General features: G+C 38.4%; 1 pseudogene; it reads left to right on the forward strand.

Annotated features, from left to right (window-relative positions):
• The first annotated feature begins 15,425 nt into the window (after positions 1–15,425).
• Positions 15,426–18,511, forward strand: LOC113286457 (annotated as a pseudogene).
• Positions 18,512–18,594: the final 83 nt, after the last annotated feature.

Raw genomic sequence — 18,594 nt, forward strand, 5'->3', positions numbered from 1 at the left:
TAGCATACCCCTAGCATCAGCTGTCTTTCTACAGCACAGCTGATCACAGGTTTACTTGCACAACCAATTAATTTATCACTCTAAGGCATTTGGGCACAATCCTTCTAATGTACTGAATTTTTAACCATTATCACTCACTTGCCCCTAGCATCAGATGTCTTTCTACAGCACAGCTGATCACAGGCTTACTTGTTCAAATGGCTACTAGCAGTCCTAACTCATTTTTAGCACTACAAGAACAATGACATGATTACTAACTATCTTAACATACAATCAAGAGTTTCATCTAAACCCTAGCACATGATACTTAAAACATGCTGGAAATGATTAATAGCTGAAATTGAAATAATATTGACTTCAAAACATGAACTGAAAACAACTTGGAAGCACTGGCTATTCCAGGCCCCTTGGGTGAAGCTCTGGCTAACCCAGGCATGATTCTAACATTCACCCTTCATCTCTATTTATACCCAAAACATTCAATTAGGGTTTACAAGCATTTTCCCCAAATTTGATAAAATTAGGGTTCTTGGGAAATTGTGGAAAACTCACCATACCCTCTGAACTCGTTGTCCCCTCTGCAATTGAGCGTTGACCCATGCTTCCACTTGCTCCTGTCAACTCGAACAACGCTCCAATTTGGTCTTCTCTCCACTGTAACTGAACTCTAGCTCTGCCTTTCTTGTTTGTAGCATCTAGGGTTGTGTAGATGCTAAGAACAAGATAGAAAGAACCAGGGAAGTGGGTTGATGTGTTTCTGTGATGGTCGGGGTATGGAGATGGTGGTGCAGGAGCTCGAGGTCTGGTAATGTCGGGGCATGGTGGTGAAGGAGTTGCAGGTGATGGAAGAGAGGAAGTTTGGGGAAGAGAAGAAGAGGTCGACAGTTTGGGGATAAGGGAGTGTTTGGCTTGGGGTCGATGGGTTTGGAAGTTAGGGTGTTGAGCGGGTGTGGAAAGGGGTGATGATTTGCGAGGAAACGCGTCGGATGTGAAGATGGTATGTGGATCCAACGGTGAGATGGGAAGATATTGGAGCGACCGTAGGATGAGGAAATGCAGCAAAAAGGACGGCTTCAGATGGGTTAGGTACTATGGTGTTTGACAGGAGCTTTGGATTTTGATGCACAATGATGAGACGACCGTTGGATGACAAGATGGATCCAATCTGACGGCTCTCATGGAAATGGGTATGGATAATGGAAATGGATTTGGGTAAGGGTTTTGGGCCTTGGGTATGCCAAGCCCATATCTTCTTTAAGAACAATTCTTCCTCTTCAAGCCCACTTCTAGTTGATCCGGCTCTTGCAATCACATTCTTCGCTTCCTCCTAGCGAGAGTCTTTGCCGTTCCTTTGCTCTTTTCGCTCCGTGAGATAACCAGGCTTTATTTAGTACCTAAAAATGCAAAATTAATTAAGAAAAGTATTTATTCTTGAAAACAACGAAAACACAGAATATGGATAAAATGTAGAATTAATGCACAAAGATGTTAAATGCCAAGAAAAATATATAGAAATATGCACTTTTTAGCACTCATCAAATACCCCCAAACCTGAATTTTACTTGTCCTCAAGTAAAACAAAACTAAGGAAATCCTACCTATACCACTGTCGCTGGTCTCTCGAATGCATTTAGCGTATGCACTAAGCCTTTTAAACCACTAAGTGTCCCTAGTGGACGAGTGAAGTCTCGTGAAGGTTTGCTTAGAACGTACCTACAAAGTTCTAGGTCAAAATATAAGCTCAGATTCCATCAAATGTGACATGTGCAAGTCAGTTTAAGCTCACAGCAAAATGGAGATGTCAATCTAGCTATCAAAGGCACAATCCTAGCACTGATAACAAATAAAGACATGTGATAAGAGTGTAAAGTGTATCTACACATGTGTAAAGAAAGATCGGATGTTATGACTACTAATCACCAAGAGATAGTTTCTCAGGCTAAGAACCAAGGTCGAAATCTAGCTAGCTGTCCGGACTTTACGAGAATTGTGAATGAGTTGGAGGTATTTCACAATTACTCGCGTTGTACATCAATGGCATACACCCTCCTTGCTTATTACAACAAAATGACTCTTTACATGACTCTTATTTACATTGACTACTCTCTTTTATTTTTGGAACAAGAGAGGATGGAATTGAAAAATACTTGATTTTTTTTTTATTTTTTTATTTTTTTTTTTTGATAAGGAAACACTTTTGATACATATACAAAAGGAAACAAAAAATTACATGACACTTTGCAAGAGGTAGCCCTTTTTGATGCACCCAGTTAAATTCGATGGTTGTCTTTCTTAATGTAACCTCCACCTTCTATCCCAACCAACCAAAGAACAAGCTAGTCAAGTTTCGTTCAGTATTCTAAAGTGATTGGAAACTAAAACTTCCGATAGAACACCTCAAGGATGAGGCTATACATGTATTGGTAGATCGTGCGCGTGCAAATTTCTTATCACTATGTGAATTGTGCTAGAATCAGGGGTGCCTAAATATCTAGACTAAGAATCCTTATGTTTACATACATGCACAAGAGTCAACATTTCAAGGTAAATGAGCTCCATTTTTATGTTTTTTTCAATTTTTTATTTTTTATTTTCATTTTTCATTTTTTTCAAAAAGGAAGAGTTCTTGTTTTCAATTATGGCATATTATCAAAGTATCTACTTTTCACCCCCAAACCTAAACTAAACATTGTCCTCAATGTTTCAAAATATGAACAAAATTATAATACAACATATGAAGAGGATCATGTTGAGTAGAGAAAAAGGAAAGAGAATACCCGATTTCGGCGAAAGCAATATTAGAACTCCGTTATTCAAGGCAAGAATCCAACATATGTCAGCCGAGATCATATTGGATTAGCAAAATATATACAAAAGGAACAAAAGGGTTTTAAGAAATTTTATCTACTGGATTATATACAAAAAATTCACCATACACTAACAATCTAAAGAGTTGAGGATCAACCCAAAAGACAAAGTGTAGAGGTTTCAACAGCTTCACACAAATATAACAGGAAATAAACGCAAGTGAAACTGTGAAACAAAATGAGCTACCCCCAAACCTGGATTTTTCAACGGATAAAATTTTGGAAACAAAATCTCGCAGTTTTGGGGGTTCATCATGTACAAGGTCTAACTCAAAGTGAACTGTGCTAAGGACGGGCAAACATGCTAATTCCAACTGTGAATCCTCAAATGTATTATACTTAGAAGAAAAATAGTCCAAAAGGACTTGGGAAGCACACAGTTCCAAACCTAGATTAGGGACTCTCAGAAAAGTCGGTTTGACAATATGGGTACAAACCAAATATAGGTTGGGTGGAAGGCCATCAGATTGTGACTTATGTAGGACAATAGGCACATCATTATTAATCACATCAACATCTCCTAAGTCTTCTACACGTGTCACAACATGCTCACAATCATCAAACAAATTGGCAATATCACAATCAGAATCATCAACATCATCAACAAATTTATTCTCATGCATCGGCAAATCAGGAGAAATATCACAATGTGACCTAGATAGAGAATCAGACACATCAAATATATTTTCATGCATATTAGCATTAGTGTATACAGAAGATTCAACTATTCCTATGTCATGCTCATCTTCGCAGAATAATTGTATGAATCCCATGTCAATATCAAAATCATATGAATTACAATGAGTATTAGAAAAAACAACATTCATGAAGGTCGAGGGCGAGAAGCCATATGTTATCGAACCAACAGGTTCCACAATATTTTCATGTTCTTCTAACATATCATCATAATCATCATAATCATCATCATGGTAGCATGCATATTGGTCCTCATTAACAGTGGTGGTGTCATTAGTCGATTCATGTTCCTCTAAATTAGGTTCATATTCAACATCATTTACATGAATGGGACTAGACACTTCATTAGGGACAACATACATTTCCTCATGAATTTCCTCCTTTTGTAGGTGAAGCAAAATCTGATCTAAATATGCCTGAACTCGTGATGTAGATCTATTTAGCTCACTGAGAGCTTCTATGGTGGAGTCTAAATTCATGGGAGTACAAAATTCTTCATGTTCAAATTGTGGTGAATGGTACATGTGTGCATGGTCATTAGGGTTTACAAAATATTGATCGCAACCCTCAAAGGATTGATTATGGTCCCAATGACTACCATTCTCACAATTTATGGGCATTTCATACCTTGGATTTTCTCTAGATTGCCTAAAATTATGCAAAATATGAAAATTCTCAACAGGGTGGTCTAAACTACCACATGCGGGACATGCATAGATTTCAGGTTGCCTAAGAAAATTAGATGTGACAGATTCCTCATGTGATTGCATTTCTAAAGCTGCGATTCGAGCTTCTAATTGATCGATCAGTGATGATTGTGTGAGTGAGGCACTAACAAAATGTTCATTTTCACGTTGTGGTGAATGATGCATGTGTGAATAGTTATTAGGGTTCATGTATTGAGGCTCGGGACTTTGAAAATGTCCATAATAATTCATATAACTATTGACATCATGGTCTATGGGAGGTTCATACGTGGAGTATGTCCATACGCAAGTTCTCTAAGGGATTTGTTGTATTCCCCAACTGTAGACCAAGATCTAGACATGATTGGGCTCAAAAGCTAAGTAACTATGTTACAAAGCCCAAAATTTGGTTTTTAATGGGTTTGGATTTTTGGGAAAAATTTGGTTTTTAATTGGGAGCAAAAATTTTGGTTTTAGTATTGGGAGCAAGAATTTTGGTTTTAGTGTTGGGAGCAAGCCCACATTGGTGGGAGAAATTGCTTTGCCAAGGGAAGGTGAACTAAGCCCACAATGTGTATGCAAGCTGAAGCCCAATGTAGCTTTTGAAATAGCCCAACTGTTGCTTGTTTGGTCTGAGGCCCAGTTAGGCTTTCAAAAGTTCAGTTTTTCTAATTTAAAACTACAGGCCCAAATCAATCTAACACCACAAGCCTACAAGAAATTAAACAAACAACCCCACAAGAAATTAATTACAAACCCAACAGAAAAATGGAAAAAATTATTACAAGCCCACAAATTAAAAATGGAAGCCCACAGGTTGGGTTCTCTTAATGGGTTTAGGCTTACTTGCTTAAGCACAGCCCAGCTGCTCAGTTTGGTTGCAAAAGCCCAGTTGGGTTTTGGATCATCCTAAGCTTTGGCTTCAACACTCAAGGCCCAGTTGGGCTTGGTTCAATTTCCTCTCCTTCTGCAGCTTCAGTAGCAGCAGGAGCACCAGTTCAGGTTCAAAATGGTGAAGCCCAAATATGACAAAGCAAGCAAGCAAGGGCTTTGCAACAGCAGGTAGCAGCTTCACCAGCAATCAAGGCTCAGCAGCTTCACCAGTTCAGGGATTTTCACCAGCAGCAGGGGCTTTAAGGCAGCACCAGGGGCAGATTCAGCTAGATAGCTATCTAGCAAGCAAGGGCTAGCCAGCAGCTACAATTCAGTGCAAGAGCCTGGTTCAAAGCAACAATGGCACAGCAGCAGCAAGCGCAGCAGAGCAGCAGGGACTCAGCAGCAGTACAGTTCAACAACAGCAACATGCAGCAACAGGGGTAGTTCAGCAGCCACAGCAGCTCAGCAGCAGTCTTGGCATGTTATAAGCAGGAGCACCACAGCAGCACAAGCACAACAGCTCAGAAGAGGCAGTGAACAGGGAAGAAAGCAAAGAATGCAGGATGATGCAAGAAATGAAAAAAAATGTTTAAACTAAGATGCTTATACTAGAATGCAATGCAAAAATGATGCAAGACACAAGAAAAACTTAACACACAACGCCAAGTCCCCGGCAACGGCGCCAAAAATTTGGTAGGAGAATATAGATGTGTAAATAAGATGAATAAATGGATGCCTACAGTGGTACCGCAAGTGCACGGTGTTGTTGTAGTGAGTGCACAAGTACGGGTCGAATCCACAGAGACTAGGTGTGTGTGATTGAAGTTTCCTAAGCTAATTCTCTGAGTAGTGAACTAATGAAGCAAAGAGTGACAGTGGAAAATGACAGTTACAATGGCAATGAGCCAAAGGCAGTGAAGTATAGAATGAAGGTACTAGGGTCTTTGAATCTACTTCTTGATCCTAAGCTAAGGCAGCATCTAATCGAATCATGTCTTGTTTCATCTCAGGAAATACTATAATGGGTGATTTATCAACTAATTTTACTAGCATACCCCTAGCATCAGCTGTCTTTCTACAGCACAGCTGATCACACGTTTACTTGCACAACCAATTAATTTATCACTCTAAGGCATTTGGGCACAATCCTTCTAATGTACTTAATTTTTAACCATTATCACTCACTTACCCCTAGCATCAGCTGTCTTTCTACAGCACAGCTGATCACAGGCTTACTTGTTCAAATGGCTACTAGCAGTCCTAACTCATTTTTAGCACTACAAGAACAATGACATGATTACTAACTATCTTAACATACAATCTTCATCTAAACCCTAGCACATGATACTTAAAACATGCTGGAAATGATTAATAGCTGAAATTGAAATAATATTGACTTCAAAACATGAACTGAAAACAACTTGGAAGCACTGGCTATTCCAGGCCCCTTGGGTGAAGCTCTGGCTAACCCAGGCATGATTCTAACATTCACCCTTCATCTCTATTTATACCCAAAACATTCAATTAGGGTTTACAAGCATTTTCCCCAAATTTGATAAAATTAGGGTTCTTGGGAAATTGTGGAAAACTCACCATACCCTCTGAACTCGTTGTCCCCTCTGCAATTGAGCGCTGACTCATGCTTCCACTTGCTCTTGTCAACTCGAACAACGCTCCAATTTGGTCTTCTCTCCACTGTAACTGAACTCTAGCTCTGCCTTTCTTGTTTGTAGCATCTAGGGTTGTGTAGATGCTAAGAACAAGATAGAAAGAACCAGGGAAGTGGGTTGATGTGTTTCTGTGATGGTCGGGGTATGGAGATGGTGGTGCAGGAGCTCGAGGTCTGGTAATGTCGGGGCATGGTGGTGAAGGAGTTGCAGGTGATGGAAGAGAGGAAGTTTGGGGAAGAGAAGAAGAGGTCGACAGTTTGGGGATAAGGGAGTGTTTGGCTTGGGGTCGATGGGTTTGGAAGTTAGGGTGTTGAGCGGGTGTGCAAAGGGGTGATGATTTGCGAGGAAACGCGTCGGATGTGAAGATGGTATGTGGATCCAACGGTGAGATGGGAAGATATTGGAGCGACCGTAGGATGAGGAAATGCAGCAAAAAGGACGGCTTCAGATGGGGTTAGGTACTATGGTGTTTGACAGGAGCTTTGGATTTTGATGCACAATGATGAGACGACCGTTGGATGACAAGATGGATCCAATCTGACGGCTCTCATGGAAATGGGTATGGATAATGGAAATGGATTTGGGTAAGGGTTTTGGGCCTTGGGTATGCCAAGCCCATATCTTCTTTAAGAACAATTCTTCCTCTTCAAGCCCACTTCTAGTTGATCCGGCTCTTGCAATCATCATTCTTCGCTTCCTCCTAGCGAGAGTCTTTGCCGTTCCTTTGCTCTTTTCGCTCCGTGAGATAACCAGGCTTTATTTAGTACCTAAAAATGCAAAATTAATTAAGAAAAGTATTTATTCTTGAAAACAACGAAAACACAGAATATGGGATAAAATGTAGAATTAATGCACACAAGATGAGTTAAGTGCCAAGAAAAACATACAGAAATATGCACTTTTTAGCACTCATCAATCTACACATGTGTAAAGAAAGATCGGATGTTATGACTACTAATCACCAAGAGATAGTTTCTCAGGCTAAGAACCGAGGTCGAAATCTAGCTAGATGTCCGGAATTTACGAGAATTGTGAATGAGTTGGAGGTATTTCACAATTACTCGCGTTGTACATCGATGGCATACACCCTTCCTTGCTTATAACACAAAAACACAAAAGATGACTCTTTACATGACTCTTATTTACATTGACTACTCTCTTTTATTTTTGGAACAAGAGAGGATGGAATTGATAAATACTTGATTTTTTTTATTTTTTTATTTTTGAAAAAAATATTTAGAACATTGGTAACTCTTTTGATACATAAGCAAAAAGAAACAAAAAATTACATGACACTTTGCAAGAGGTAGCCCTTTTTGATGCACCTAGTTAAATTCGATGGTTGTCTTTCTTAATGTAACCTCCACCTTCTATCCCAACCAACCAAAGAACAAGCTAGTCAAGTTTCGTTCAGTATTCTAAAGTGATTGGCAATCGTGACTTCCGATAGAACACCTCAAGGATGAGGCTATACATGTATTGGTAGATCGTGCGCGTGCAAGTTTCTTATCACTATGTGAATTGTGCTAGAATCAGGGTGCCTAAATATCTAGACTAAGAATCCTTATGTTTACATACATGCACAAGAGTCAACATTTCAAGGTAAATGAGCTCCATTTTTATGTTTTTATCATTTTCTATTTTTTTATTTTCATTTTTTTTTTCAAAAAGAAAGAGTTCTATTTTTCGATTATAGCATGTTATCAAAGTATCTACTTTTCACCCCCAAACCTAAACTAAACATTGTCCTCAATGTTTCAAAAGATAAACATGATTATAACACATACCATGAGAACGATGCTAAGCATAGAAAAAGGAAAGAGATTACCGGATATTGGGGAAAGCAAGTTTTAAACTCCATTATTCAAGGTAAAACCCAACAGTAACTCAACTGAATTCACATTGGGTTAGCACAATATATACAAGAAACATATGATTCCACTAAACATTACCTACCAGATTATATACAAACAATTCACTATATACATACAGTCTAAAGAGTTGAGGATCAACCCAAAAGACAAAGTGTTGAAACATAGACAGTTTCAAATAACTAAAATTGGACTGAAATGAGAGTGAGAGTGAAAAACCAAATGAATCACCCCCAAACCTATATTTTTCAACAGGTTTATTTTTTAGCACAAAATCTTTCAATTTTAGGGGTGCAGGATTCAAAAGGTCTAATTCAAAATGGACTTTTTTCGGGATGGTCAGAGAAATTAAATCCAACTGTGGCTCCTTAAAAGTATTGTATTTGTATGCAAAATAGTCCAAAAGGACTTGGGAGGCACACAGTTCCAATCCTAGGTTGGGAATTTTCAGAAAAGTTGGTTTAAAAGTTTTGTTACAAACCAAATCTAGGTTGGGTGGAATAATCTCAATATGCGATTTAGGTAAGAAAGTTGGTACTTCTAAGTTATTTTCATGGATAAGATCAATAGTACCAACACATACTTCCCCTAAATCAGAAATTGGTAAATCATGCTCACATTCATCGAAGAAAACATCAAGCCCTCAATCGGTATCATGATTGTCCGTAGTACTCAAATCAACATCGGAAGAAATAACATTTTGTGACTTAGGCAAGGAATCAGACACATAACATTAGTGTCTACAGAAGATTCAACTTCTCCTATGCCATGTTCATCTTCACAGAATAATTGTACGAATCCCATGTCAATATCAAAATCATATGAATTACAATGAGTATTAGAAAAAACAACATTCATGAAGGTCGAGGGCGAGAAGCCATATGTTATTGAACCAACAGGTTCCACAATATTTTCATGTTCTTCTAACATATCATCATAACCATCATCATGGTAACATGCATATTGGTCCTCATTAACAGTGGTTGTGTCCTTAGTCAATTCATGTTCCTCTAAATTAGGTTCATATTCAACATCACTTAAATGAATGGGACTAGACACTTCATTAGGGACAACATACATTTCCTCATGAATTTCCTCCTTTTGTAGGTGATGCAAAATCTGATCTAAATGCGCCTGAATTCGTGATATAGATCTAGCAGAATTTTGTTCACTGAGTCTGAGAGCTTCTATGGTGGAGTCTAAATTCATGGGAGTACAAAGTTCTTCATGTTCAAGTTGTGGTGGTGATTAGTACATGTGTGCATGGTCATCGGAATCTATAAAATACTGATCGCAACCTTGGAAAGGTTGATTATGGTCCCAATGACTACCAGCCTCATAATATGTGGGCATTTCATAATTTGGATTTTCATGGTATCCTCTAGATTGCCTAAATTCATGCAAAATATCACAATATTCATCCGGGTGGTCTAAACCACCACATAAGGTACAAGCATGCATTTCAGGTTGGCTAGGTTGATACATGTCTGAATAGTCATTAGGGTTTGCAAATTGAGGCTCATGACCTTGAAAAGGTTCATAATAATAATCCCTATAACTATTGACATTATGGAATGGGGGAGGATCACAATGTGAATCTGGCCCGTAAGCAAGTTCTCTAAGTGTTTTGTTTCCACTCCCCGAAGCAGATCAAAATCCAGACATGTTTTGTTTAACAACCACACAAATCACAAAGAAGGAAGGTCCATACTTTGAGAAAAAAGGTAAGCCCAAAATTTTGGTTTTAGACTTTAAAGGTAAAGCCCATTTGGGAATTTATGGTTTTAAATGGGAGCAAAACTTTGGTTAAATGGAAGCAATTCTTGGTTTTAATAGGTTAAGAGGGGCTTTTGATTCTGAAAATTTGGATTACAAGGCCCACAACTCAGTTTGAATGAAGTCCAGCAGAGAAGTTGTGAAAATACTAGGCCCACTGTTTGGTTTTCAATGAAGCCCAGCTGAGCAATTTAGACGAAGCCCAGCAGTTTAATTTTAAACAGAAGCCCAAAGTTCAGTTTTGATTACAAAGCCCAAAGTTCAGTTTAAGTTTTAAGCCCACGGTTTAGTTACAAACTATAAGCCCACTCTTCAGTTAAACTACAAGCCCAGGCTTCAGTTTGAAACAAAATTTAAACAATCCCATAAATTTAAACAAGCCCACAATTCAGGGATACACAACAAGCCCACAGAACTGTTTTGAGTTTAGGCTTACTGTTTTTAGGCTTACTCAAGCAAATGCAACAACCCAGTTGGGTCTTAGCCAAACCAATGCAGCACCACAGCTTCTCCTGCTCCTTTTCTTTTCCTTTGCTTTGGCTTGAACAGCAGCACCACAGGTAGTATCACAAGCTTTTTGGCTCTCAGTGCACTACTACTCCTTTCTCCTCCAGCTCTTTTGCCTTTGCAGCAGCACCACCAACTACCTGACACTCACTGTGTGTGATCAGTATACAGAAAAGGCATGGAATGGTGGAAGCAAAATGAACAACTGCATGAAGAAGTGCAGTTAGAACTGCAGATGAGCAGGAAGTTTTCAGAGATAACACAATTTGTATTTGTGCAGCAGGAGAAAGTTGCAGATGCAATAGCAAGGTTACAGTCTCACAGAGTGCAAATTACAAGAGTGCAGTTGGACATAGATGGAGATATTGCCAGTTACAGCACAACTCAGTTGAGATTGTCAGTTCAATTGGACTGAAACATAGCTAACAAGATGCAATGGTGCAGTAGTTGACAGTATACCATTTCAAGTAAGCTTCAGGTGACAGAGTTACAGATGCAATATGGCCTAAATGGCTGAAATCTAAACTGTAACTGAGATTATTAGTTCAAATGTGCACAAGACACCAATCACATAAATAAGCCAAAAGATGCAACCTATGTTGCCAATACATAGCAAGATGCTAAGATGCAAGTGTAAGCAAGGATCAGATGACACAATCTTTCAGAGGACAAGAAGGTTATAGGACACCAAATGCAGTTCACAGTGCTAGATGCAGTTGTACTGAGATGAAGTTACAGGTGCAGAACAGAATGATGTCAACTACACTAGCATGCTAGCAAGGACAAAAGTGACTAAATACAAGCTACAAAATGGGACTTAAATGCAGATGCACTTGAGAAGCAGAACAGATATACAAGTTACAAATATGCACAGATTGAAAAACTAGTATGCAGGGCATATGACAAAATACTGGAGAGTATGCAGTTATGCACAAAGATGCAGGTGGAGATAAAACAAGATGGATATACGATGAATTGATGCAGAATTACATCTAAGTATGCAAATACAACTCAGTTAACAGAACAACAGATGATAGAATGATGCAGCTACAGATGCTCAGAACTGAAAAAATTAAAACTACATCTAAACTATATTATCAATAGCAAGAAAACACAAAAATTAGACACATATATACAGGGTGAAAAGTTGAAAATCAGTGAAGAAGGAAAAAGAAGCAAATACACCGCTACCGAGTCCCCGGCAGCGGCGCCAAAAACTTGGTGTGGTTTTAAAAGAACCTACAACTTAGACCTGCAAGTATACAGGGTCAGTTATAGTGAGTGAGGTAAGAAGGGGTTTTTCCTCAGGGACTTGGTGTGTGTAGTTGAATCTAGGCTTTTGCTTAACTGATTTCAGAGAATTTTGGGCAGTGATTGAAAGAAAAAAACACAACAGTGCAAAGCAGTGTGTAAAGGAGCAAAGATAAGACAGTGGAAGCAATGTGCAATGTTTAATAAACAAGAGCATGAATGAACTAAGGGTGTAAATAGTGAGAATGAGGGAACTAAGGTTGTCGAATCCACCATTAACTCATACTATGTATTCAACTGATTATGATACTCTTGTCCTTTTAACAGATAAGGTAGAGGTGTCAAGTCTATTACTTACCTAAGGTGTTTCACCAATGGATGATTCAATCACAACTAAAATATCAATCCTAAGCACTAACTGTCTAACTAAAGCACAACTAGTCAGAGGATTCATAACAGTCTCTAAGGCATGAGTTGCAGTTCAATCAACAAAATGTTATCCTAACTACAATGGATGCTTGACATACATTGTGAGAACAGAGTATTGATGCACTGAGATTAAATCTATCATACAACATTTTAAGCATTCAAGAATCACACAAACAACATAAATAACATAGTACAAAGCTATGGTTTCATCTCAACCTTAGCTTAGTGAACAAAAACATGATCAAATTATACTACTGGATGAAACAGATGAAATAGTAAAATTACAGAACACTAAGAGCTTGGTGCTCCGGCTAGCCCGGGCATGAATTCTACTCACACCCACACACTCAATTTATAGTTAAAATCTACAAAATTAGGGCTACAGATATTTCCCCCAAATTCAAAACAGGGCAGTTGAATTAGGGTTACACAATTACCTAATTTGATGGGTCAAATCTTGCCCATGCCGACTGCAACTGCTCCTCTTCCTCTCCCTCATGCTGCTACGCTCAGCCTAGCTTCCTCTGCCCATCAACCTAGTTCACCAATTTCAAACCCTAACAGTGATAAGGATGGTGAAATTGGTGAAATAGACTAATAGGTTATCATAGGATGATGGGGTAGTGAGGGGATTTGTTGTTTGGTGAAGTAGGGTGGTTATGGAAGTTTGTTGAAGGCGGATATGGCAGGGAATGGCGGTGGAAGGGAGTGGTGGTGTTGCAGAGGGTGAGGGGAGAAGATGGGTTCGATGGGGTTTGAGGAAGGGGTTGTTTGTTTTGCGGGTATAGGTGTTGTAGTGTTGAGCGGTTGTAGAAAATTCGATGTATCGGCGATGAAGCGACCGTTGGATTCAGCTGAGGATCCAATCTGACGGCTTCAGGAGAAGTGGACTATGGATTTTGGTTTTGGTTTGGGAGATAAGTTGGGCTTGGGATAATTCTGAGCTCATTTATTCTTTAAGAACAATTTCTTCCTTGTTAAGCCCATTTCTAGCCTTTTGTTCTTGCGCACAACATTCTTCGCAACTTCCTTGCGTGATTCCTCTCGGCTTCCACCACTTTTCTACTCTTTTCGCTCCGTAATTCCATCCAAACTTTATTTATAACCTAAAAATGCAAAATTAATTGAGAAAAGTATTTATTCTTGAAAACAACGAAAACACAGAATATGGGATAAAATGGAGCGTTAGTGCACAAATGATGAGTTAAATGCCAATAAAAAGGTGCAAATATATACAATATTTGGCACTCATCACCTAAGTGTTGCGAGCACGCCGAACTGCTCTTAATTTGGAGGTTCGGTTACCAGTTCTAGGGTTAGAAAAAAAATTCTCCTAACCGAAATACATAATGTAACTCCTATTTTCAATGAGTTTTGATGATTTCTAGTCGATTTGTTCAACAAATAACGAATTTAAAAGAATGGGTATGAAGGAAAGTACCCTCGGATTTGCATCTTAGTTGAAACGGACTGATTTGTTGCTGTTGATTGATGTATTCTTCCTCTAAAGGGTTCTTCAAGTGGTTTTTGAAGAAGCAATTCTTTAGGAAGATTCATTATATGATTGAGACCCGGACTCAATCCTGGAATTCTTGGTGTTTGCTTGGCACGCATTGTTTATAAAGATGGATTAATCGACGATGAATTTTTTCTGAATCGACGATTAACGACGATGTTTTTTTTTTGTGAAGAAGAAGAGGAAAAGAAGAGAAGAAGAAGATGAAGAAGAATCAGTTTTGAAACTGATTTTATGTTTTAATTAGGATTTAATTAGTGGATTGGATTAATGATTAATGGGTTAGATTAGTGGGTTATTAGGATTAGTTATAATTTTAATTAGAATAAGGGTAGATTAGTCTACCCTAATATTTTAGGACACCCCTTATAATGTAGGGTGGACATTTCTATCACATAGTAGTCCCCCACCATTTTTGGGTAGTGCCTAAAAAATCGTTCAAAATCTAATGGATAAGAAAATTTTCTAAACTAAGCCCAATGGGTTTGGTGCCGGTGCTGTAAAATAGGTTTTTCGCATTCCAGTCTCCTCCAGACTCTCCACTTAAAAATTTCTTCACATCTTTGTTCTTTCATTATCTCTGTTGTTCTTCTTCTTCATCTTCTTCCTGTGTGTAAACCATGAAGTCCGATCACCATAGTAACTTGTATTTATATGCAACAAGCGTTCTCAGTAGAATAAGCAATACCACTATATGTGTTTGAATAAATGTCTGAGACTTCTAATTGCGCTTCAAGAGTTACTCATCAGCCGTTAATTTCTACACCCTAAGGTACTTCTTTTTCCATCCATTTTTTACTTCTGGGTTTTCATCTGCAAATAGTAACGCTCAGTAAATTTGGTCATTTTTGTTTCTGCTCAGAGCGCTTGGTGGCAGATTGCGTTCTGAACAACTAATCTGGGGGTTTTCATCAAGGTTTACTTATCAATTTAGTTAACCCTTAAACAATGGGAAATGCAGCATATTCTGATTGGGAAGATAGAATTAGTAGGTGCCTTGATTCATCATGTCTCACTGATACTAAATATAAATATGTTGTTCAAACTAGTGTTTTTTCCAAAATAAGGATTGGTATTTTGAAATGTCTTCCTTTTCTAAAATGCGATAGAAGTTCATTTTCAGAAGACAAGGTAGTTAGTTTTATGAAGTTTGTAGACATGGTATTCATTTTTTTCCGTCAAGACTTTGATATTCACAAGTTTAGTGTGCATATGATAGTACGGTGATGATGAATGTTAATAGATGGAGCCTTGCTTCCACTGTTAAGCATAATGTGTAACATATTCTTAATTATTGTGATCTGAAGTGTTTCTTGCTGGTACCATTATCCTTTATCGCCAAGCGAACTGGGGTTGGTGGAGCTGTTATTGTTACTTATATTGTTGTTGGGAGGCTATCATTTTGTGTTGCGGAGAAAAGGGTGAGGATTGAAGATGAAGAATCTTTTCACAGTCGGTTGTTTGATGTGGATCATGAGAATGATTCACCAGAACTACAGAGTACATTACCACAATGGATGAGGGCATCAAATGTTGCTATTTATTTCATTCACTGATGCATGGTATGGACGAATGCTCGAGGGGTTGGATTGATGATGAAACACGGACAGATAGAAAGGTAATGTCTTGTTCCTCTAAGTTATATACCCTGATGAAGATGCCTTTGACTCTCCCTAGACGGCTAACAATTCCTATTATCAAGGAAGAACGGTGGTTGAAAGTTTTTGCTGGTGCTAGTTCTTCCTTGGCGCTATGCTTCTTGCACTTTTGTGGAATACACTAGATAAAATGAGCTCCGCAAGCAGAATCGTTTCGTACGTTTTAGGTTTTGTCCTTGGTGCTACACTTGGCAGTCTTGCACTATACTTCAGACGACCTGATCATCCACCTGAAAGGTTCTTATTTCCATGGGTTTTTGGGAGATTCTTCATGAGTATCCTCTGGTTCTACATTGTAGCTAATGAGCTTATGACGCTCTTGGTGGCGTGGGGGTCATTTTTGCAACTAACCCATTAATCCTTGGATTAGTCGTACTTGCATGGGGAAACTCTAGGCAACCTGATGTCACATGTTGCTCTGGCTATTAAGGGTGGGATGGAGTACAAATTGCAATGTCAGGATGCCATGCTGGGCCTACATTCAACACACTTATGGGTCTGGGAATCTCGTTGCTGACTGGATCTTGGTCATATAGTCCTGTGTCATACATGCTTCTATGATATTGTAGCTTGCTTTATACGATGGGATTTCTCATCCCAGGACTTATCTGTGCTCTCTTTGGTTTACTTCAGAACGATATGCAGCCGAACAAGATGTTAGGAGTTGGTCTCATGATCATCCACCTAACCTATTTTACTGTTAGAATGACCAGTGTAATGGGCATTGTATTATTTGTATCATTAGCTGGCCTAAGATGATACTTCCAGCAACTAACAGTTAAGAGAAGAGAGATACAGATAGTATGTGTCAATGCACAACTGCTCAGATCGATCCTGTTTCGTATATCTAGTTAGGTACCAGTGCTTCTTGTAGCATATGTTTACATAAACATGAGATTGCATCTGGCACCATTATGTACAGTTAAAAATATAGGAGGCTTTCTCCTTGAAAAAAAGTCTGGTCTTATATACTTGTTCAGACTAGCCGTCTCTTAAATTATTCGCGTTTTTTTAGATATGCGCATTTAGTTCTTCTTCTTCTTGGTAGTATATCAAGCACAGCAGTTTTTGAGGTATCATCACAACTGGGACCCAGGCAGGATGGTGATAAGAATTTGGTATGTTCTCTTCAATTCTCCTTTAGCAGTTAAGAGTTGACTGAGCAGCTGTTTTACTCAAAATTTTCAAGTCTATTTCCGATTCTTTTATCTTGAGTTTATAACTTAAAAGCCTTGATATCCAACTATGCTAAGTTCTTATTTGCACGGTAGTACGTAGTTGTAATTATTCGTTCTTTGTGCTTTCCATGACCTTCCCATGAATTGGTTAACAGATATGCTGCTTTGATGTAAAAAGTGTTGGAACATGGTAATGTGGGAATCATGTGTTTAATTAGCGGATATAATGGTCTAGTTGTGAGTGGAACCAATAGATTTTTGGTTGAACCCCGTGAGCTTATATAGATGATATATTGATTGAAATATCTGGATGCAAACTGAACAGTTAACATGTATTAAGCTTTTTAATTTTTATTGCATCAACCATGTGGTCCATATGAAGATAACAGATTGAAATGGTAACATAAGTCTGAACACTCTGAACTATTGGTAAACATTAAAATATTTTTTCTAACTGTACTAGCAAATTTGAATTCTCATTATCATAGATTCGTAGTAAATTTGGTTTATTGTTAGTTTTATAGAATTTTTTCTATAGAATTTTTGAGGGAACTTGTTTCTTTGCCCCGCAATTTGCTTGTTATATTATACCAGTTGCTAGAGTTCATAGTGTGAACATCTATTATTCATTTGCAGTGTGCATCCCTGTTGTGTCTACGAATGGCGAGAGAAAAGCAATTGCGCTTTGTAAACTGGAAATAAGGGGAACAAGACAGTACACGAGCCACTCAATAAAGAAAGGAGGAAGCTTACTCCGAGCTGCATTCCATTCTCATTTGACATGCATTCTTCGCAAGAAGTATATCTTGGCAGACCCTAACTCTGAGGAAGAATCCGGATCTCCTGTGACGATGGTGTTGGACTCGTCCAATAGGCTTATCTCTCTGTTCGAACCCGGTGGACCCTTTCTTGCCTCCACATCAGTAGTTCAGGTTTGTATTTCTCCTCTCAACTTCATCAGTTGAGAGCATTTTAATATTAAGTTTCATATACTCGATGCACATACAGTTGCACCCTTATACTCTGTCAGACCCAACTTTTTCTTGAACTTAGCCTGCATGTATTTCTATGACTGACATAGATACGGTCTAATGAATCTCCAGTGTTAGTTATCTACTGTTGAGAACAACACCATCATATGATTGTGACGCTAGTGATAAAACTCTGCTTGGCCATTCAGGTCATGTAGAATATGATTTGCACAGCTCGTTATTTGGTAATTTGATATGGTAAAATCTTATTGAATGTTGAACTGCAGGGTTATACTGGAGGTTCGAAGGATAGAGTAAATTCTGAAAGAAGCCATTACAGATATAGAAGTTGATAAGATTGATGAGTAATCAAGATAGAAATCCTCACTCTAAAGTTATGTAAAGTTTTTATTTATTTTACATTGCTTCCTGAAGTGCAGTACTATTATTGATGGTTGTAAGCATTGAAGTCGGTCTATATTCTGCTTCCACATTTATGTAAATATCCAGAATTTGATCAGCTGTGAACTTTCCGAAGTTTTGCCTAATAATATCACCATTTTCACTAGTAATTAACTGGCTTACTCCTGCTTGAATCAACTCCTCAGAATTCATACGCGGAATGGTTGGAACCCAAGGATG

The sequence above is a fragment of the Papaver somniferum genome, chromosome 6, assembly GCF_003573695.1.
Source record: "Papaver somniferum cultivar HN1 chromosome 6, ASM357369v1, whole genome shotgun sequence".
NCBI lineage: Eukaryota > Viridiplantae > Streptophyta > Magnoliopsida > Ranunculales > Papaveraceae > Papaver > Papaver somniferum.